This window comes from Elephas maximus, chromosome 2 (genome assembly GCF_024166365.1).
Source record: "Elephas maximus indicus isolate mEleMax1 chromosome 2, mEleMax1 primary haplotype, whole genome shotgun sequence".
NCBI classification, from domain to species: domain Eukaryota; kingdom Metazoa; phylum Chordata; class Mammalia; order Proboscidea; family Elephantidae; genus Elephas; species Elephas maximus.
Window position 1 is genome coordinate 19404455 of NC_064820.1, and position 23751 is coordinate 19428205.

The 23751-nt window shown below is 41.4% G+C and overlaps 1 non-coding gene across 1 annotated transcript; it reads right to left on the reverse strand.

Moving 5' to 3' along the window:
• Nucleotides 1–15895: 15895 nt before the first annotated feature.
• Nucleotides 15896–15966, reverse strand: TRNAG-UCC (transfer RNA glycine (anticodon UCC)). Its single transcript has one exon. It is a non-coding gene; the product is annotated as a tRNA-Gly (tRNA).
• Between the last annotated feature and the right edge of the window lie 7785 nt (nt 15967–23751).

A 23751-nucleotide genomic window follows, 5' to 3' on the forward strand; every position in this document is an offset into this window, starting at 1 on the left:
TTACTACCTGCTAGTCCTATGTGGTTAATTGTGATTGCAAATTCTGACCTACCTCCCACAGTTTAGCTGAATTATATCTCAAAATCTTTCCAAATAAATGTGGCAAGGGCCCAGGCACAATCTTTTGATTATCACTAGAGAGATGACTAGGAAAAAGGGGTTAAAAGTGTCCTTGAACTTTGAAAGTATGCTGTCTACACCACGGAGGCAACTGAGGATGGAAGGAGATTTCAGGACTCAGCCAGGCTCTGTGTCCACTGGACAGTTAGTACTTGAAGTGCTGGATGTGACTTTCTAAATTCAAGTGTCGCCCCAAGGCCACGGTAGTTCAAGACTGGCCCTAGATACAAACCCAAGGGAAAAAAGAATGGCCTGTAATCTTTTTGCATCACTTCACCCAAGTGCGTCTATTCCTTATGCCAAGTCATCCTTACTCTTTTACCCATTTGTCGAAGTTTGCTCTTCTAAATCCCATTCACTGTACATTGTTAAAAAAAAAAAAAAAAAAATTTAATAGCTGTTAAATTATTTAAAGGTCGAATTTATTTTAACACAGCTCCAAGGTATAATAATAAGGGGAATATGTCTCTTACCCTTGAAATTTGGGCATTTGCAACTGAAATTACATAGAATTTGAGAAAAGCCTTAAGGAAAGCAGCATAAAGGAAAAGAAAATGCCATCAAAAAATTTTAAGTCCCCACTCTGCTTCTAATGGGCTAATTTTCCCAATAGTAATAATTAAAAAACCAAACTGCTCACATATATAGTTTTTATTGTGTCAAGAAGTGTATAAAGTGCTTCCCATGTATTATTGCATTTTTCTCTTAAAACAGTGTTTTCAGGTAGGCAGATCTTTTACTTTTACATCTTGACCTTTACTTTGACATATAAGCAATAAAATAAGTTACCTAAGTCCTGCTCACCCAAGCCCAGTTAGCCAGTGGCAGGGGCAAGACTTCAACTTGACTCCAAACAGGAGCCCCTTGAAGGGTTTTGATCTTTGTTTGGAAGACTTTCAGATCTATTGATTTAATAACTAGATTATTAGAAGGTCTCTCGTGGTAGACAGGTTTTAGTGGAGCTTTCAGACTAAGATGAACTAGGAAGAAAGGCCTGGTGATCTACTTCTGAAAATTAGCTAATGAAAACCCTACAGATCACAACAGAATATTGTCTAATATATTGCTAGAAGATGAACCCCTAGGTTGGAAAGCATTCAGAATACACAGTGGCTGCAACAATGGACTCAAGAATACCAAACATGTAAAAATGGTGCAGGACTGAGTAATGGTTTAATCCGCTGTCCATGGGATTGACATGAGTCTGAGGCAACTCGCTGGCAACTAACAATAATAGAGGGTTTAGGAATCATGGTGCAGACTGTGTGAGGCAACTAAGGAGAAGGAGTTTCCTTGAATGTGAAACTTTTGGGGAAGAAGTTTACATTTATATCATGTTCATTGGGCCATGACAATTAAAGTGAAATAAAGAAAAATTCGTTGGCAGATCTTTTTTATTCTCACTTGTCCTTATTGTTTGAATCCTTGAATTACAACAGATGTTAAGACCAGTAATTTCAACCTTTTTCATCACAGATCCATTTGAGACTTTGATAAAAGACAGGAAAAACTTGTCTAGAAAAGTACCTATAATCACACACTCAACAAACATGATCTAAATTTTAGAATATTCAGAGACACTGTAAAGAACCCTGTCTGTGGAACCTTAAGAATCTGATGAATCCATATTAAGTAGTCTAGTTTAATCAAGTAAGTTCAGTTTCCTCCTTTGTATCTAGTGAAACACTTGAAACGAGAGATCCAGAAACCAAGAAAAGCACCCTCTTCCCTCTCCTTCTCCTTGGCTTCTCAGGAAAATCCCTGGGAAGACCCAGTCCTGTTACCAGGGCCACTATGTAGTCATGGAGGCTGTGCCCTGTGCAAGGGTGGCTGGTTGAGGAGGTGTCTTAGTCATCTAGTGCTGCTATAACAGAAATACCACAAGTGGATGGCTTAAACAAAGAGAAGTTTATTTTCTCACAGTAAAGTAGGTTAAAAGGGCAAATTCAGCATGTCACCTCCAAGGGAAGGCTTTCTTTCTCTGTCAGCCTCCTCATCAATCTTCCCCCAGACTAGGAGCTTCTCTGGGCAGGGACCCCAAGTCCAAAAGACGTTCTCTACTCCCAGTGCTGCTTTCTTGGTGATATGAGGTTCCCAACTCTCTGCTTGCTCCTCTTTCCATTGATCTCTGAAGAGACAAAAGGTGAGGAGGCAGGGCCAAGATGGCAGAATAGCCAGATGCTTCCAGTGATCCCACTTACAAAAAAGACCTGAGAAAACAAGTGAAACGATTATATTTATGACAAGCTAGGAGCCCTGAACATCAAAGGCAAAGTTAGAAAACAGGATGACCAGGAGGGGGAGGGAGAGACAGTTCAGAAGTGGAGAGAAGTTGCCGGACTTAAGTCACCTGGGTCCCTCAGGCACCATTCCTGGGAGCGGCTTTGGTGGGCTGGTAGTAGCGTTCGGCTGCAGTTTCCTCAGGTAGAAGAAGCCAGTTGCACAGCCTACTCACATCTCTGGAACCAGAGAAGAATGGCGGTCTGGGCAAAACCCAAGTACCATTCTCCCCACACCCAAGGTAGCTTCAGAGGCTGTTGATTTCCCTGGGCCTGGGATAGGCCCTACTGAGCACTGGGAACCATTCTCCTGAACTTGAGAAGGAATAAACTTGCAGTTGGGGGAAAAGATAATTCGCCAGCTCCACTAACCTGGGAAGCTCCAGACAAAAGCAGCTCCTGTCCTGGCATAAATGGTCTGTGGACTTAGAATACCTTTCCCTCTGCATGGACCTGTGTGGGCCTCTTTGGGGAGAATAGGTCCTTGTTGGCAGACTGCAACAGATTCAGCTGTGCGGTGGAGAGGTGGATGTTTGATATTTGACACCATTTTGCCGATTAAACAGGGTACTCACCTACCCACACACACACCTACCCACATCAGGGGCATATGGACTGGTGGTTCCACTCAGGTCACCAAGCCACCTGTGACAGGGATCCAAGGATAACTGGTACCTCCCAGTCCTTACAGCCAAAAATATTGGGGGCCCATGGTCCATCTGCACAACCCGCCCACCAGTATGCTCTAGGGAACAGGGACACACTTTCCTCAGAGATACTTGGGGGATAATTTTCAGCCCCCTGCCTTGTTCAGAGCATGGCCCCTGCTGCAACCAGATACCGGTACCTACCCCATTCACCCCAGCCCCTCTAAGACTGTAGGACAGAGCCTGTACCACACACATGATGATGAGCTGCACGGACACCTGAGCTGAATCCATACAAGAAAAGTGAATGGACTCCTAGACTGCTATACCTGATAACAGCTCTAGCCATCTGGCAACAGGATGCCAGAGCTTCAAAGGTGAAAAAAATCAAGCTAGCTCTCACTCAAGCAACCCATTTGGGCATATTAAAACAAAACAGAGCAAGAAGCTAGGATACAGTAAACAAACATAAAATAAACTAATATAATAACTTAAAGATGGCTCAGAGAAAACAGTCAATATCAAACCACATAAAGAAACAGACTATGATTGCTTCAACAAGCTCTGAAAACAAAGAATTAAGGGATCTTCTAGATGAAATTGCTTTTGGGGAGTTACTGGATGCAGAATACAAAAGATGAATATACAGAACCCTTCAAGACACCAGGAGGGAGATCAGGCAATATGCAAAACAAGCCAAAAAGCACAAAAATAAAGCGATTGAAGAAAATAGAAATGTTATTAAAGAATGTAGTAAAAAATTTAATAAGCTGCAAGAATCCATACAGAGACAGCAATCAGAAATCCAGAAGATTAACAATAAAAATTACAGAATTAGACAACTCAATAAAAAGCCAGAGGAGCAAAATTGAGCAAGTGGAAGGCAGAACCAGTGAGCTTGAAGATAAAGCACTTAGCACCAATATATTTGACAAAAAATCAGATTAAAGAATTTTAAAAAATGAAGAAAGCTTAAGAATCATGTGGGACTCTATCAAGAGGAATAACTGACACGTGAGTGGAGTACAAGAACAGGGAGAGGTAACAGAAAATACAGAGAGAATTTTGAAGATTTGCTGGCAGAAAACTTCCCTGATATCGTGAAAGATGAGAAGATATCTATCCAAGATGCTCATTGAACTCCACATGAGGTAGATTTTAAAAGAAGGTCACCAAGATATATTATAATCAAAATTGCCAAAACCAAAGATAAAGAGAGAATTTTAAGTGCAGCTACAGATAAACGAAAAGTCACCTACACGGGAGAGTTAATAAGAATAAGCTTGGACTACTCAGCAGAAACCATGCAGGCAAGAAGGCAATGGGATGACTTATATAAAGCATTGAAGGAAAAAAATTGCCAGGCAAGAATCACATGTCCAGCAAAACTGTCCCTCAAATATGAAGGTGAAATTAGGACATTTCCAGATAAACAGAAGTTTAGGGAAATCATAAAAAACAAACCAAAACTACCAGAAATACTAAAGAGAGTTCTTTGGTTAGAAAATCAGTAATATGAGGTATCAACCCAAGGTTAGAACACTGGACAGAGCAATCAGATGTCAACCCAGCCAGGTAAATAAAAAAAATAAATCAAGATAGAAAAAAAAAAAAGCTCAAAACAGGATAACAGTGATGTTACTATGTAAAAAAGACAACATTAAAACAATAAAGAGGGACTAAAAAATGTAGTCATAGATCTTTCATATAGAGAGGAAGACAAGATGATATAAAGAAATAACACTTAGGTTTAAACTTAGAAAAATAGGGGTAAATATTAAGGTAACCACAAAGGAGACTAACTATCCTACACATCAAAATAAAATACAAGTAAAAAATAGAGACTCAGCAGAAACAAAATCAACAACAACAAAAAGAGGAAAAGACAATATATAAAGACAAACTGCTCAGCACAAAAAATTAAGTGGGGAAAAGAAACTGTCAACAACACACAAAAAAAGACATAAAAACGACAGCACTAAATTCATCCTTATCCATAATTACTCTGAATGTAAATGGACTAAATGCACCAATAAAGAGACAGGAGTGGCAGAATGAATTAAAAAAACACGATCCGTCCATATGTTGCCTACAAGAGACACACCTTAAACTTAGTGACACAAACAAACTAAATCTCAAAGGATGGGAAAAAAATATATCAAGCAAACAACAATCAAAAAGAACAGAAGTGGCAATAGTCACTTCTGACAAAGTAGACTTTAAAGTTAAACTCACCACAAAGGATAAGGAAGGACACTATATAATGATTAAAGGGACAATATACCAGGAGGATATAATCATATTAAATATTTATGCACCCTATGACAAGGCTGCAAGATACCTAAAATGAACTCTAACAACATTGAAAAGTGAGATAGACAGCTCCACAATAATAGTAGGAGACTTCAACACACCACTTTCGGTGAAGGACAGAACATATAGAAAGAAGCTCAATAAAGACACGGAAGAAATAAATGCCACAATCAACCAACTTGACCTCATAGACGTATACAGAACTCGCCACCCAACAGCAGCCAAGTATACTTTTTTTTCTAGTGCACATGGAACATTCTCTAGAATAGACCACATATTAAGTCATAAAGCAAGCCTTAGCAGAGTCCAAAACACTGAAATATTACAAACCATCTTCTCTGACCATAAGGCCATAAAAGTGGAAATCAATAACAGAAAAATTAGGGAAAAGAAATCAAACACTTGGAAACTGATACCCTGCTCAAAAAAGACTGGATTATAGAAGACATTAAGGACGGAATAAAGAAATTCATAGAATCCAATGAGAATGAAAACACTTCTTATCACAACCTTTGGGACTCAGAGAAAGCAGCGCTCAGAGGTCAATTTCTATCAATAAATGCACACATCCAAAAAGAAGAAAGGGCCAAAATCAAAGAATTATCCCTACAACCTGAATAAATAGAAAGAGAGCAAGAAAAGTATCCTTTAGGCTCTAGAAGAAAGCAAATAATAAAAATTAGAGCAGAATTAAATGAAACAGGAAATGGAAAAACAATTGAAAGAATTAAAAAGACCAAAAGATGGTTCTTTGAAAAAATCAACAAAATTGATGAACCATTGGCCAAATTGACAAAAGAAAAACAGGAGAGGAAGCAAATAGCCCAAATAAGAAATGAGATGGGCAATATTACAACAGACCCAATTGAAATTAAAAGAATCATATGAGATTACTATGAAAAATTGTACTCTAACAAATTTGAAAACCTAGAAGAAATGGGTTAATTCCTAGAAACACACTACCTACCTAAACTAACACAGAGGTAGAACAACTAAATAGACCCATAACAAAAGAAGAGATTGAAATTTAAAAAAACTCCCAAACAAAAAAAACCCTGGCCCCAGATGGCTTCACTGCAGAGTTTTACCAAACTTTCAGAGAAGAGTTAACACCACCACTACTAAAGGTATTTCAGAGCATAGAAAAAGATGGAATATTCCCAAACTCATTCTATGAAGCCAGCATATCCCTGATACCAAAACCAGGTAGAGACACCATAAAAAAAAAAAAAAAAAAGAAAATTACAGACCTATATCCCTCAGGAACTTAGATGCAAAAACCCTCAACAAAATTCTAGCTAGTAGAATTCAACCACATATGAAAGAATTAATTCACCATGACCAAGTGGGATTTATACCAGGCATGCAAGGATGGTTCAACATTAGAAATACAATTAATATAATCCATTATATGATTAAAACAAAAACAAGAGTCACATGATTTTATCAAATGATGCAGAAAAGGCATTTAATAAAGTTCAACACCTATTCATGATAAAAACTCTCAGCAAAATAGGAATAGAAGGAAAATTCCTCAACATAATAAAGGGCATTTATACAAAGCCAACAGCCAACATCATCCTAAATGGACAGAGCCTGAAAGCATTCCCCTTGAGATCAGGATCCAGACAAGGATGTCCTTTATCACCACTCTTGTTTAACATTGTGCTGGAGGTCCCAGCCAGAGCAATTAGGCTAGGCAAAGACATAAAGGGCATCCAGATTGGCAAGGGAGAAGTAAAAGTATCTCTATTTGCAGATGCCTTGATCTTATACACAGAAAACCCTAAGGAATCCTCCAGAAAACTACTGAAACTAATAGAAGAGTTCAGCAGAGGATCAGGATACAAGATAAACATACAAAAATCAGTTGGATTCCTCTACACCACCAACAAAAAGAACAACGAAGAAGAAATCACCAAATCGATGCCATTTACGGTAGCCCCCACGAAGATAAAATACTTAGGAATAAATCTTACCAGGGATGTAAAAGACCTATACAAAGAAAACTACAAGGTACTACTGCAAGAAACCAAAAGAGACCTACATAAGTGGAAAAACATTCCTTGCTCATAGATAGGAAGACTTAATATTAGAAAAATGTCTTTTCTACCAAAAACGATCTATAGATTTAATGCAATTCCAATCCAAATTCCAATGACATTTTTTAATGAAATAGAGAAAAAAATCACCAACTTCATATGGAAGGGAAAAAGGCCCCAGATAAATAAAGTATTACTGAAAAAGAAGAACAAAGTGGGAGGCCTGAGTCTACCTGATTTTAGAAACTATTATACTGCCTCAGTAGTCAAAAACAGCCTGGTACTAGTACAACAACAGATACATGGACCAATGGAACAGAATTGAGAATCCAGACATAACTCCATCCACATATGAGCAGCTGATATTTGACAAAGGCCCCAAAACAGTTAAATGGGGAAAAGACATTAACAAATGGTACTTGCATAACTGGATATCCATTTGCAAAAAAATGAAACAAGACCCATACCTCACTCCATGCACAAAAACTAACTCAAAATGGATCAAAGACCTAAATATAAAATCTAAACCGATAAAGATCATGGAAGAAAAAATACGGACAACGTTAGGAGCCCTAATACATGGCATAAACAGTATAGAAAACATTATAAAGAACGTAGAAGAAAAACTAGATAACTGGGAGCTCCTAAAAATCTAACACCTATGATCATCCAAAGACTTCACCAGAAGAGTAAAAAGATTACCTGCAGACTGGGAAAAAGTTTTTAGCTATGATACTTCCAATCAGTGCCTGATCTCTAAAATCTACGTGATACTGCAAAAATTCAACTACAAAAAGACAAACAACCCAATTTAAAAATGGGGAAAAGATATGAACAGGCAGTTCACTAATGAAGGCATTCAGGTAGCTAACAGATACATGAGGAAATGCTCACAATCATTAGTCATTAGAGAAATGCAGATCAAAACTACAATGAGATTCCATCTCACTCCAAAAAGGCTGGCATTAATCCAAAAAACACAAAATAATAAATGTTGGAGAGGTTGTGGGGAGTCTGGAGCACTTATACCCTGCTGGTGGGAATGTCAAATGGCACAACCACTTTGGAAATTGATTTGGCGCTTCCTTAAAAAACTAGAAATAGAACTACCATAGGATCCTGCAATCCCACTCCTTGGAATATATCCCAGAGAAATAAGAGCCTTTACACGAACAGATATATGCACACTCATGTTCATTGCAGCACTGTTTACAATAGCAAAAAGATGGAAGCAACCAAGGTGCCCATCAACAGATAAATGGATAAATATATTATGATATATTCACACAATGGAATACTATGCATCGATAAAGAACAATGATAAAACCATGAATCAGTTCATAACATGTAGGAATCTGGAAGGCATTATGTTGAGTGAAATTAATCAGTTGCAAAAGGACAAATATTGTGTAAGACCACTATTATAAGAACTCAAGTAATAGTTTAAACATAGAAGAAAGTATTCTTTGATAGTTGCAAGAGAGGGGAGGGAGGGAAGGAGGGAGGGAGAGGAGTTTCATTAATAAGATAGTAGATAAGAACAACTTTAGGTAGAGGGAAAGACAACTCACAATACAGGCGAGGTCAGCACAACTGGACTAAACCAAAAGCAAAGAAGTTTCCTGAATAAACTGAATGCTTCAAAGGCCAGCATAGCAGGGGAAGGGGTTTGGGAACCATGGTTTCAGGGGACATCTAAGTCAATTGTCATAATGAAATCTATTAAGAAAACATTCTGCATTCCACTCTGGAGAGTTGCACCCGGGGTCTTAAACACTAGCAAGCAGCCATCTAAGATGCATCAATTGGTCTCAACCTACCTGGATCAAAGGAGAATGAAGAACACCAAAGACACAAGGCAGTTATGAGCCCAAGAGACAGAAAGGGCCACATAAACTAGAGACTGCATCAGCCTGAGACCAGAAGAACTAGATGGTGCTCGACTACAACCGATGACTGCCCTGACAGGGAACACAACAGAGAATCCCTGAGGGAGCAGGAGAGCAGTGAGATGCAGACCCCAAATTCTCATAAAACACACAAAAAGACCAGATTTAATGGTCTGAGTGAGACTAGAAGGACCCCAGTGGTCACAGTCCCCAGACCATCTGTTAGCCCAGGACAGGAACCATTCCTAAAGCCAACTCTCCAGACAGGGGTTGGACTGGACAATGGGATAGAAAATGGTACTGGTGAAGAATGAGTTTCCTGGATCAAGTCGACACATGAAACTATGTTGGCATCTCTTGTGTGGAGGGGAGATGAGAGGGCAGAGGGGGTCAGAAACTGGCCGAATGGACACAAAAAGAGAGAGTAGAGGGGAGGAGTGTGCTGTCTCATTAGAGGGGGAGCAATTAGGGATATATAGCAAGGTGTGTATATAAATTTTTCTATGAGAAACTGATTTGAATTTGTAACCTTTCACTTGAAGCACAATAAAACTTAAAAAAAAAACATGCAAAAGAAAGACGATAAAACTGGCGTAGGCCACACCCCAGGGAAACTCCCTTTACATTGGATCAGGGAAGTGACCTGAGTAAGGGTGGTGTTACAATCCCACCCTAATGCTCTTAACATAAAATTACAATCACAAAATGGAGGACAACCACACAATACTGGGAATCATGGCTTAACCAAGTTGCTACACACATTTTGGGGGGAACATAATTCAGTCCACGACAGGAGGCAAATGGGCATTGCTGTCCATCCTACTTGCCAAACCAAGTACCTGGCACTGGGCTGCAGCCACAAAAGTGGGTGCCTTCATTTGGGCTAGCCAATATTCTGCATGATGCCTCTGCCCTGCACTGTGTGGCAACAAGATTGCCCTGACCATGGAGAGATTTCATCCAATCACAAAACCATGAGCCCCTGCTCAGCTCCTTTATTCACTCCCACCCAGCCTGAGCCTCTAGGTCACTCAGCATCTGAAACCGGGCTTGGTCCATAAGGTCACTTTCCTTGGTCTAGTCTCCATTCTGCACTGGAGCAGCATTGAGATGGTCATGCAATTTTTTGTCTGTTTATGAATCCAGTGTCATACACAATATGCAAAAGTGTGTTTATTTGACCAGGAGGCCTTTGCTCCTTTCTTGTCCCACTGATTATTTACCAGAGCTTACATCCCTAAAATATTTTTGAAATGCAAAGCAAATATCCTCCTAATAAGGCCAGACTAGGCTCCATGTTCCAGTGGTGGAACCTCCATGGTGAGGATTATGGCACCTGGTATGATCTAGTATAATTCTAGTTCTTAACAGACCCCATCACCTGTGTGAGAGCCAAATTTCTAAATCCAGACCTTTCCTCCATGACCCAAACAACTCTGAAGCATTTACTACGTGCCAAGCATTGGAAAATCCAATGGAAGATACCAAAAAAAATTGCGTGGAGTCAATTCTGACTCAATGGAAGGTAGAGGAAAGAATAAGTTATGGTGTCAACCCTGGAAAGGCTATCATCTGGCCAATGGGATTAAATTGATGTCCAGACCCAGGGGCTTGCTGGTGAGTCCCTTCTCAGGAGGAGATAAGGCCCTGCCCACATATCTGTTGGGCATTAACTTCTCTGGTTTGACTTGTTTAATAATAGCCTCATAATATGAAAAGGGTGGTTTAGAGAAATTTGCCACAAGGCAAAAGGATGCACCAAATGTCCTCTGAAGTCTCTTTATTTTATTTTATTATTATTATTATTATTATTATTATTATTATTATTATTATTATTATAATGCTGTAAGGTTCTGGCTGAAACAGAGAAGACAATACTCTAAAGTTTTTTCAAGAAATTGGAGGAGGAGGAAGTAAAGGCATCTTATTTTTGTTGAATCTCACAGAATTGAGATATGAAATCTCTTTGGAGCCTGCCAATTGAAGACTTCTACTCTTAATCAAGTGATGATGCTGTACGACAAGCTTCAGAGAAATGGGATAATAGGAGTTCAAGACTGCTCTAAACTCAGATTTCATTTCCCCTAGGCTTTCTCTGTGTCTTGCCCCTAATGCTTCCCTTGTTTTCTGTTTGTTTACCTGTCCCTCCAGATTCTCATTAAGTGTCTTTCTTTCTTTGTTTGGGGTGGTTAGGTCCAATTCCATTGATGTGCTTCTCTGGCATGTCTCACCAAGCTTCCCTAAGGCCAGCACTAGCAGACAGTAGCTCCCATTCCCAGGATATGTCACAGCCTCTCTAGCTCTTATGCCCAAATGTTGGAGGTCATATTCAGGTGCAAGTGATGATCAGAATGGTAAAAACACACTGCACTTCCCAGAGGGCCCCTGCCTAACCAGTGGGTGTGTCTGTAATCTTTACCTTATTGGTCACCTCCTTTGGAAGCAAGGTGATGTTCAGTTCCTGTTACAATTTATTCATTCATTCCGTATAGACGTATCTTCTAGATAAGAAAATTCTTTTAGAGCAGTGAGGCCATCCCAGTGGCCATCCCAGTCGCTTTGGAGTGAACCTTGGGCCTGGACCAGAGGCCACTTCACAAGACAGAGTTCAAACTGCTCCATGGAGGCAAAGTCAACAACGGCCTTGGAGGGAAGGGGAGTTTATCACAGTGCAGCAGCCCTCCTGGCAGTGCTAGCGGGGGTGTTGATGGGTCCCTGAGGCCAGTTTCTATGCCAATATCCTGTCAGTTGGGCTGTTGGTGAATTGTTCCAGAACAGGTCAAGCTATGCACACTTAGCATCATTTTTGACTAATAGGTGCAGCCCAACAAAGGAAAATTTTCTCCGGTCCAGAGACATAATACAAGGAGAAGGGAGATAGAAGCAGGGAAGCAAACCAACAGCTCAAACAGCATGGCGAACGACAGTAATGCAATGTTCCAAAAGTATTCTATTGGGTTACACTTTGAATAATAACTGAGTCTGGAAAAGGGAACTATTAGGGACCATAAGCAGTTATAGGAATGCTCTCATTCTGAGGAAAAGCTGAATAGCTAGATGGGGCTTGGGAGGACTATAGCAACAAATTGAGTCAGAAAATTTCCGTTATAATCTTTTATTTGGAATTGCATATAATTTGTGCTGTTGGATTTTGGCACTGAGGCAAAAATACTCTGAGGTCCATTTTATGAGTGAAGAAAATAAATAAGAGGATTTTAAATAGATCTGAGAAAGGTCCATTCTTTTCAACTGAAAAACTTCTATGCTTGCCTACAGGGATTAGGGAATTTGGGTCTCCCTGAAATGAATAGAAACCCTGGTGGTGTAGTGGTTAAGAGCTACAGCTGCTAACGGAAAGGTCGGCAGCTTGAATCCACCCGGTGCTCCTTGGAAACACTATGGGGCAGTTCTAGTCTGTCATTTAGGGTCGCTATGAGCCGGAATCGACTCGAAGGCAATGGGTTTTTTTGTTTTTTGTTTTTTAATGAAATGCCTCCTTCCCAGTGCATAGCTGGAACTACCTTTTATCTCAGTTAGAGAATGTGAACGTGGGATTTTAGAGATGATAGCTTATATAATAAGCAAGTGGTTGATTGACAGGTTAGATGACTATAGGACAGGAAGTATAGAAAGGTAGTTCATTTCTGGTGGGAAGGGATAAGAAAAATAATAATAACAGCAATAATAATATAAACTATAACAATAATGACTTGGATTTGTGGGCTGCTTTCGCATTTACAAAATGGTTTTCTCACAGCATATAGACTTCTTGAAGATTAGAAATTTGTCTTAATTATCTTTGATTCCTTGGTTCTTAACATGTCTGGCCTACAGTAGGAATTCAACAAATATTCCTTTCATTAACAGACCAAAAAACAGTTGAATGAATAAACTTATTATATTATTTAATTCTTATAAAAATCCTGTGAGGTTAGTTTTATGATCTTGATTTTATACATGCAAAACTCAAGACATATATACAGCAAATAACTTCCCAAGATCGTGTGAATCAAAAGTAGATCAAGAATTCCAATCCACATTTTCTGTCCTTATTCAGAGCCTTTTTTATAGTAACGAAGCTCACATTCTAGGATGAGTTAGAACTGAAACCAGGTTTGAAGAGAACCTTAGATTGGGGTAGGAAGAAAAATAGACAAAGCGGAAATTTATTTTACTTTTTAAGGTCAGTTGTTATAACAGTCAGCAATTGCCACAATAATTCTGCATGAAAAAAAACCTCCCCCGAACTCAGTGGCATACAACAATAAGTCTTCATTCTCAGGATAATAGGTTCGCAAGTTGACCGGCTGCAGATGGACTGATCCTAGGCTGGGCTCAGCTGGGTGGCTCTGTTTCAAGTGCAGGTTGGGCTGAGCTTGGATCTTTACTACAATCTGGGCTCAGGGCTCTTCCAAGTGTGTCCATTTTGGGGCTCAGACCAAAGGGCCATCAGCTACCTGGGGGAGTTATTCTCATGGTGCTGACTGACGAGCCAGAGGTCAGCCATTCTTGCGTGTGCAGTTCAAGCTTCTGCCTGCTTCTCCTTTGCTAATATCCCCTTGGCCAATGTGGTAGGCAAAATGGCTCCCAAAGATGTCTAGGCCCTAATCCCTGCATTTTGTGACATTACACGGCAAAAGGAACTTTAAGGATATAATTAAGGTTATGAGCCTTAAAATAGGGAGATTATCCAGGGTTATCTGGGGGGCTCCAATCTAATCACATACGTAAATAGTTGCGTTGGCGTTGATTCCAACACATGGAGACCCCAAGTGTGTCAGAATAGAACTGTGCTCCGTAAGGCGTTTGATGGGTGTGACCTTTTGGAAGTAGATCACCAGGCCTTTCTTCCAAGGCACCTCTCAGTAGACTCAAACCTCCAATCTTTCGGTTAGCAGCTAAGTGCATTAACTGTTTGCACCACACAGGGAATCGAATCACATGAGCTGTTTAAAAGCAGAGAATTTTCTCCACCTGGAGTGAGAGAGATGCAGCAGAGGAGAAGCTGGGAGAGAGTTGACCTGTGAGAGGAACTCAACTCCCCATTGCTGGCGGGGCACACGGAGAACATGAGAAGAAATGCAGGCAACCTGCAGGCACAAGGAGCTCTGGTGGCACAGTGGTTAAGTGAGATGGTGGCTTACTGAAAGGTCGGTAGTTTGAATCCACCAGCCACTCCTTGGAAACCCTATGGGTCAGTTCTACTCTGTCCTATACGGTCGCTATGTGTCAGAATTGACTTGACAGCAACAAGTTTGTTTTTTTGTTTTTCCTCTTTTGGTTTATAGGCCCAAAGATTGGCCCCAGCTAACAGCCGGCCAGGAAATAGAGACCTCAATCTTATGACCACAAGAAACTGAAATCCACCAACAACCTGAATAAAGTTCAAAGTGAATTGATCCCTAGAACCCCCAGATAAGAGCCCAGCCCTGCTGACACCTTGTCTCCGATCTGTAAGGTCCTAAGCAGAGGACCCAGTCAAGCCCACCCACTGAACTTGTGAGGGACCTATAGACACTACGATCATAAATGAGTACAGTTTTCAGCTGACAACTTTGTAGTAATGGGTTACCACAGCATAAAAAACTATATAAGTCAATGAAAGGTCCACGGCCAAGTGCAAAGTCAAAGGTCAAGGAATTGCACTCTAAGTTCTGTTTGGCCATGGACAATCTTGAATATAATGCCACAGGGAAGTAAAAAATTGGGGCCAGTATTTCAAGCTTCTCCAGTTGAACTGAGGTAGAAGAGAAACATCAGCTCTCTAGGGAAAGGTTAGTTAAACTTTTTGTTGGGGGAAGATGAAGCTATTGGGAAAACCTTCTCCAAGATAAAACAGCCCAGAAAGTAGAGACATTTAACGTTGGTGTGATCCTCATGAGCCAGGTCAGCCTCGCCCAGAGGGGGCCTACACAGAACTGAGTGAGGCAGATGAATTGGAAGAGAACATGGAATTTGCCAACAAGAAAGAATTTGTGTGGAGAGTCCCAAACATTCCTGTAACGAAAATTATGTTCTTGGGTTAACTTCTTCAGCACCATTGCTCCACCCCAGCAGTCACTTTTGTTCTCATGTCCACCACTGAAGGGGTTCACATCAAGGCCTATGCTTCAGAGACAGAACACCCCAAATGCAGGCAAAGTTGACTGGGATCATTACATGTTGTTGTTGCTTCCGCCAAGTAGCCCCCCAACTCATGGTGACCCCATGTACAGTAGGATTGGACTGCTGTGATCCATAGGGCTTTCATCGACTGGTTTTTGGAAGTACCTTGTTTTTATGCATATAACGCATGCCTTATGCATTTGTTTGCCAGTGGCACCCTCCCCTCTCCAGGTATTTTCTTAAATGTGTTATGCTAATTTTTTTTACTGCAACATGTGGAAGAGGATTGGCATGGCAGTACTTGTGAGGGTGCCTCACGGGGCGGGAGGGGAGAGGTGCGGCTGGCAAACACAGAACCTGCATGCTATTTGCATAAAAATACAGTAGACCCAGACCTTCTTTTCTAGTCTGTCTTGGTCTGGAAGCTCCACTGAAACCTGTTCAGTATCGTAGCAACACGCAAGCCTGTGCTAACAGACCAATGGTGGTTGCCCATGAGGTGCACTGACTGGGAATCGAACTCAGGTCTCCTGCATGGAAGGCAAGAATTCTACCACTGAACTACCAATGCCCTAGATCATTAAATACAGGTCTCCTAAAATGTGTCTGATGAGGTGAACCTAGACAAGTGTCTACACTGGTGACTGATGGCCTGTGGTGACCGTGCTGGCTGCACAGCTGTGGGGTAGCTGATCCGGCCCAGCATCAGCCCTCTGTCGCAGCTGGACATCGTCCTGACTATTTCAACCCCAACCTGAAGCTCTCCTAAGGACCCAGTCCCCATTCATAACTCCCTCTTTAGTGAGGAAGGGCATTGTTTACGAAGAAGAGAGCCTTGGTATTTCTGAGTTTAGTCCAGAATTGGTATATCCGTCACATAGGTAATACCCCTTCCTACTACTGCTCCTGTGTGCAAGACCCTATTACTGACCCCCACTCTCTTTCCTGATAAATAGAGGCTCATTCTTCAAATTATTTTTAACATAACAGCTTTGGAAACCACAACCAATCAATGGGAGTCAGTGTGCAAGAGGAAACCTACAAGACTCTTAACCCCGATTCAAGTAACTCTTGAAGCAGGTATTCTACTTGCTGCTTCATCCCATATTTTTTAAAAGATTCATACTACGCGAAAGCATCTAGGTATGACTTCTCTAGAATCAGAAGGTCTGAAAAGTTATGGAGGACAGCTCCCACCCCATGACTCGGCACACAGATCCCTCATTAGTATTTCTCAAAATATCCGTTGCGAATGCAAATTTGCCCTGTGGCATTTGCTTGCAGTTGGAAAGGGAGACTGTAGCCCGAAAAGAAGTGGAGGCCTCAACCCTTTGTAATGCTCTCCTAATATGGCTGCCTGCTAATCAAATGTGAGTCTTAACTAGATGGACGTGATCCATTAGGATAGATTCGGAACATTTACCAGTAAACAGACTCTTGTTGTGACGGAGCCATGAGGGAGTTAGGGAAACAAATCATGAGATTCTGAGAATAGCTGAGACGAGGTAGCTCTTTGGGAAGCCAGATTGTCATTTTTTTGTTCTGTTGTTTTTTGATTCAGAAATTAGTCTTTTCAGAAGACTTCTTTATTATGAAATATTTCACATTCCCTACAAAAGCCTTTTGCTGTCGAGTGAATTCCAACACATAGCGACCCCATAAGACAGAGTAGAACTGCCCCATAGGGTTTCCAAGGAGCGGCTTGTGGAATCAAACTGGCAACCTTTTGGTTAGCAGCAGAGCTATTAACCACTGTGCCACCAGGGCTCCAAAGTTTCACAATAAACAATTGTGTATCAGCTATCCAAGAAATGAAAGACAGGCTCCAACGCATCTGCAGGGAAAGCATCACATATTAGACGTGAAGAGGTCGTTTTCATTTCACATCTGTGAATGCAACCTAGAAGCTGTGTGTGTGATGTCAGCACACCTATGTGAGCCACATAAGATTCCTCTCTCCTTGTATATCACTCTCTGCGCTGGCTCTGAATGACTCGTGATGGTTTCATATCATCCCTCAGAAGGTGACAATTTTCCTCTATAAAGGGGTGTCGGAAGAAGTACGTTACATGCTTGAAGGCCAGTTCTGTGATGAAGTACCAAGGTGATTTTGTCCCAAAGCCATATCAATGGAATAGTGTATAAATTCCCAAGGTAGAAACCTTGATGTAATGACAGTCACTTGACTGTGTAAATTCTTGGATGGCCAGAAACATCCATCACATAATTTTATAGTCAGGATTATCTTCAAAGGTCTTCATGAAAGGTGTGTTCATAAATTTTCACAGTAAGATTTGTATCTCTTTGTATCAGAAGCTTACATTTTATATCAACCATAAACCTCTTCTGCAATTCAGCTGATTACATTCTGCTTGACCCTGAATCATGATAACAATAAACTCATTGCCTTTGAGTCAATTCCAAAGCATAGTGACCCTACAGGCAGAGTAGAACTGCCCCATAGAGTTTCCAAGGAACACCTGGATTTAAACTGCCGACCTTTTGTTTTGCAGCTGTGCTACTATTTAATCCTCAAAATGGCTCTATGCCTATGAGTTGGGTACTGTTACTAGCCCCTGTTTAGAGAGTAATAATATCAGGTTTAATGAGACTAAGTATTTTATCAGAGGCCACACCATACGAAGGAGAGCTGGGAGTCAAACCCATTTGGATGCTCTTTGGCAGCAACTGGAGAAAATGGCTTCTCAGACACAAGAATTCATTGTCATTGGAAAGCAGATTGGACACGGACTTTCCCAACACCTAAAGAAAACTCATCTTTGAATGGACTGCTTTATCCTTGAAATTCCCCAGGTCCCTCAGTCTAAAAAAAGCCAGTGGCCCAGAGAGGGGCTGAAGGTAGACTACGTGCCACATATCCACAGTGAATGGCCATTTAAAAAAAAAAAAAGGGTTTCCTTGGAGAAGCTTAACTCCATTTCCTAGGAAGTGTATGGATTTGACTCCTTTACAACTGTTGCTGGCTAACTCACAGCACCGGTCAGCCAGAATTATAAAAGCAAGGCAGAATGTTAGAAGAAGGCCAAGAAATAGTCCTTTCCCTAAAACCTCAAGGATCCATTTTCAGCATGCCCCTGGGTTTCTTGGGAGACACTGTATCACATTAATTTGTGCCACTATCATCCAAGATAGTGGCTTGGATGGGTTGCAAAGATAGGAGCAAGCATAGCAACCATTGTGAGGATGGTGTAGAACAGGGCAGTGTTTCGTTCTGTTGCATACAGGGTTGCTATGGGTCAGAGCCAACTTGACAGCAATTGACAACAGCAGCATCCTCCAAGAGAAAAGAGAAGTTCTCCTCTTTAAATCTTGAGACCACAGCCATGCCCTGCACAAAGCTGCTGTGTTTTCTGCCATGCACACTTGAGATCAGCCGCGAGGAGTACAAAGGTACATTAATACATTGCTGAGAAAATCTCAAGGGTAACTCAAGACAAACTAAACAAAGGTGAATAACTGGCAAGGCCTTAGTTGGTTATGAATTCCACCCAACAGACTAATCGTAATAGTATCAACTTCCAACTTTTATTCCCCATACAGCTACCACGCCCAAACACTCTCTCTTCTTGGGAAAATGTACAAACCCTACCTTTCCAATACAACCCATTCTCACACTAGTTTCCATTTGAAACCATTTTTTTCTAAAAATCACTTAGAGACTTCTCTGTTTTAGCAACTTATTTAAAACAACATCAGAGATCATTTAATTCAACCTGCTCATTTTGTGGAAGAAACAGAGGCCTATCACAGACAGCTTCTCTCTCTCCTTCTCCTTCTCCCTTCTGGGCATCTGAAACCCTTTTACAAACGGGGCATTCATCAGTCCATGAGCCTCAGTGGGAGGCAGTGCTTGCTTCTCACTGTAGATGCTGAAAACCCCAGACCTTCAGGTTCTCTGCCTCTCTTGCAGCTAGAACACAGGCATGTGACCTAGGCTACACCAATCGGATGTACTTGTTTCAAATTCTGAACAGGGGCTTGAGGTATAAAGAAGCAAGAGGATTCTCTTCTGGTGGTTGGTGGTGGCAGCACAGTTTTCAGGTGTTCCAGGCTTAATGCTGCAATGATGGCATTCTTGTTCAGTTTGGGGCAGCAAGGGTGGCCTCACCTCATAGATTTTGTCACACAAATGGTCCTAGTTGCTTCCAGCTTCCCATGTTTCAGAGCATTTTCCAAGCTTTTTCTAGGGCCTTCCTGCTTGTTCTGGGAGCTGCCCCATCTCCTCAATATAATACTGATCTTCTTAAATCAGCCAGGGGTTTTGTTTCTGTTAGGTTTGGGGGTTTGTTTTTGTGTTTTAGTTTCTTCCAACTAAGACCACTGATGGATATGAAGCTCACTGGGGACAACTATTAATATGGTCTGTGGCAGAGCTGGGACTGGGGCTGTGGGACTTCCAGCCTTGTGTGACTTATGCTGAGGCACCAACACTGCTCTTAACGTGCTAATGGCATTTCTAGTCCTGTTCTCTACCTTCTGCTAGGCACACTGTTTCTGCCTTCCTTGTCCATTCTGATCCAAGGAGAAAAGAAAGTATGATAGCAGGTAGGATCGGTTGTCTTATGTTGTCTTATGCTGTGTTCTCTAGAGAAACAAAACCAGTAAAGCTATAAACATACATTTAGAGATTTCTATCAAGGGGATGGCTCACATGGTTGTAAAGGCTGGAATGTCCCAAGTCTGTGGGTCAGGATAGAGGCTTCTCCTGGTTCACGTAGCTGCAGGGGCTGGCAAATCCAGCATCAGCAAATCAGAGAGCAGGGCTCTTGCTCACAGGCTGCGAAGAGCAATGAATCCCAAGATCAGTAGGCAAGACCACAGGTAAGCTGCTAGCTCAAGTCCCAAGAACCAGAGGCTGGGCTAACAGGAGCCAGCTACAGGATCCAGAACTAGCAAAAGCCTACAAGACTTTCCAGAATGTCCACTTATATCTGATGCAGGCCACATGCCCAAGGAAACTCCCTTTCAACTGATTGGCTACTCATGGCATATCCCATCATGGAGGTGACCATATATCAAATCTTATCGTGGAATTGATCACAACACTGTAGGACTGCCAAATCACTGAGAATCATGGCCCAGCCAAGTTGACACACAGCCTTAGCCATCACACATGTAACGATGTAAGCAGTCATATTAGTGAGAAATAGGTTAGGCAGTGAGTGAACAACGTTCACAATATTAATGGCTTAAATAAGTTAGTAGTGTGTTTACATCTCACATAAATGAAGGTGGTGTGGGGTGCGGGGGTGTATGGTGCTCCACATTGCTAGATACCCAGGCCCCTTCTCTCAATGTTATCCTTCACATTCAGCACTAGGTATCCTCCTTGTGATATTGTTATTGACAAACCAAAAACTTATTGCTGAAGAGTTGATTTCTACTCATGTCAACCTCAGGTGTTACAGGGTAGAACTGTTCCATAGGGTGTTCTTGGATGTAATCTTTACAGAAGCAGGTTGCCAGGCCTTTCTTCCATGGTTCAACTGGGCAGATTTTAACTGCCAACCTCTAGGTTAATAGTCTATCACAAACCACGTGTGCCACCCAGGGATCTTTCTGTAGCTAGAAGGCCTGCAAAACCTGTTTACTATCCACCCCTTTAACAATATGTTTCCCAACATCTGCTTAAATCCTTCCTGACCCATTTTGAAAACTGTGTGTAGACACCATTCTTGTTTTTGTGGACTCGAACGAGAGCCCTATTTGGAAAACAAAAAACGGGGAGCAGTGGAGGCAGTGGAGGAGCACAGCAGAGATCAATGAGCTCAATTCAGTACCCACTTTGCAATTTTGGGACTCCTTGGGTATTGCAGGTAACCGTGGTAGCATAGTGGCTAAGAGCTATGGCTGCTATCCAAAAGGTCAGCAGTTCAAATCCACCAGGTGCTCCCTGGAAACTCTATGGGGCAGTTCTACTCTGTCCTATAGGGTCGCTATGAGTTAAAATCGACTTGATGGCAGCAGGTTTGGTTTGATTTGAGTGTTGCAAGGAGCCCTGGTGGTGCAGTGGTTAAGAGCTCACTGCTAATCAAAAGACTGGCAGTCCAAATCCACCAGCCGCTCCTTAGAAACCCTATGGGGCAGCTCTACTCTGTCTTACAGGATTGCTAGGAGTCGGAATCAGCTCTATAGTTAATGCATCCTGCTGCTAACTCAGATGAAAGGCCTGGTGATCTACTTCTGAAAAATCAGCCATTGAAGACCTTATGGAACAGACCAATTTTGACCTAACCTAGCACCAACAGAGGGTAAATGACTTTGGAGAGATGGAGTTAGCTGTCAATTCAAATTATACAGCAAAGACAAAAGCAAATCTCTCCCTCTAGGTGATGTCCACAGGTAAAACATGCGTAAGCCTCTTTGGTGGTAAGCATTGAACACACATGCCACAGTGCCATAAATGGGGACTTTTATCTCGAACTTTTCCAGAATAATTTAGTACCTGACCATATAAATTAATTGCTATGTAATTCCTAAGTGTGGGACGAATTCTGATGGTCTTGGCCTTTGTTCCTTTTGATCATCATCAGAAATTATTCTGTAATCAATACCGCAAAGCTCCCCAGAGAGATAAAGGATCTCAGAGGAAGGAGGAAGATTATTTAACAGCCCTGAAAGCCAAGGTTTCATCTACTAGTATCTTCAACAATCGCCTTCAACTCTGTCCTTATTTGCTTGCCTATCACCAATTTAAAGCAGCAGAGATAATCAATGGCATGCACATTAGTGACAACCGGTATATCGTAATGGGATATATTTGCTGTAATTTGCTTTGTGGCACAGACATTGTAATTATAAAAGGCCTACTGTGAATTATCCTGTGTGTTCATCTCCTAGGACTGTCACTCGTATCAAAATACCACAAACTGGGTGACCTACGGACTCCCTGGGTGATGTAAACAGTTGATGTGCTTGGCTGCTAATCAAAAGGTTGGCAGTTCAAGTCCATCCAGAAACACCTTGAAAGAAAGGCCTGGCAATCTACCTCCAGAAAAAATCAGCTATTGAAAACTCTATGGAGTACAGTTCTATTCTGATACACATGGCGTTGCCACAAGTTGGAATCAGCTCAACAGCAACATTTTTTTTTTGGTTGATGGTGTGTCAAACAAACAAACAAACAAAAAAACTCATTGCAATCGAGTCAATTCTGACTCATAGGGACCCTATAGGACAGAGTAGGAGTGCCTGGTGGATTCGAACTGTCAACCTTTTGGTTAGCAGCCATAGCTCTTAACCACTATGCCACCAGCATTTGGAGTTTATTGTTTCACAGTTCTGGAGGCTAGAAGCCCAAATCAATGTGTCAGTTATGCCATTCTCTCTCCCAAGTCTCTAGAAGATCCTTTCTTGTCTCTCCTAGCTTCTGGTAGCCCCAACCTTCCTTGGCTTGTAGATTCATCTTCATGTCTTTCCTTTGTCTTTCTGGGTCTTTTCTCCTCCTTTACCAGGACACCACGCAGATTCGATCAGGACCCACCCTACTCCTGTATGGTCTCATGTTAAACTAACTGATGTTGTTGTGTGCCGTCAAGTTGATTTCGACTCGTAGCGACCCTACAGCACAGAGTAGAACTGCCTCACAGGGCTTCCAAAGCTGTAATGTTTACAGAAGCAGACTACCACGTCTTTCGCCCACAGAGAAGCTGGTGGGTTCGAATCACCAACATTTAGGTCAGCAGCTGAGCACCTAACCACTGCACCACCAGGGTTTCTTTAGCTAAACTGATAATATCTTCAAAGGCCCTATTTCCAAACAAGGTCACGTTCACAGGTCCCATGAGTGAGGACTTCAACGTATCCTTTGGGGGGATGCAATTCAATCCATAACACCTGTAGCCAGGACAAGCACTCTAAATTTTAAAGATCTCCTTCTCCAGATTCTGAAAACACTTCCTGGAGCTGTGGAATCACCACTGATGTCTGTTATTTTAAGGGTAGGACTTCTCACCACTTCTTTTCCTTCAACACTGGTCAGTCAAGGCTGGCATGCAAGAGTTAAAATCCTTTCATGTTTCTGTAATTGCTGCTGCCTCAGTCTGTGGAAGGAGTGACGAACAGCCAGAATGAGAGGAATAGAAATAGCAATAGCTACTTGCAAAACACTTTGACAATTACAAAGTGTTTCCACATATACATTAAAAAGAAAAATATAAATCTTCTACCCCAGCTTTGTGTTGCTTGATCTAGCCAAAATGCCAACCCAGAGCCAATAAATGATTATGACTTGATTTGTCTTCAACAGAAAATAAAAACAAAACAAAACAAAAAAACCCTATAGTGAAAATGTAGCAACTGTATTCAAATAAAAAAGAAAATAGCTCCAGGTACA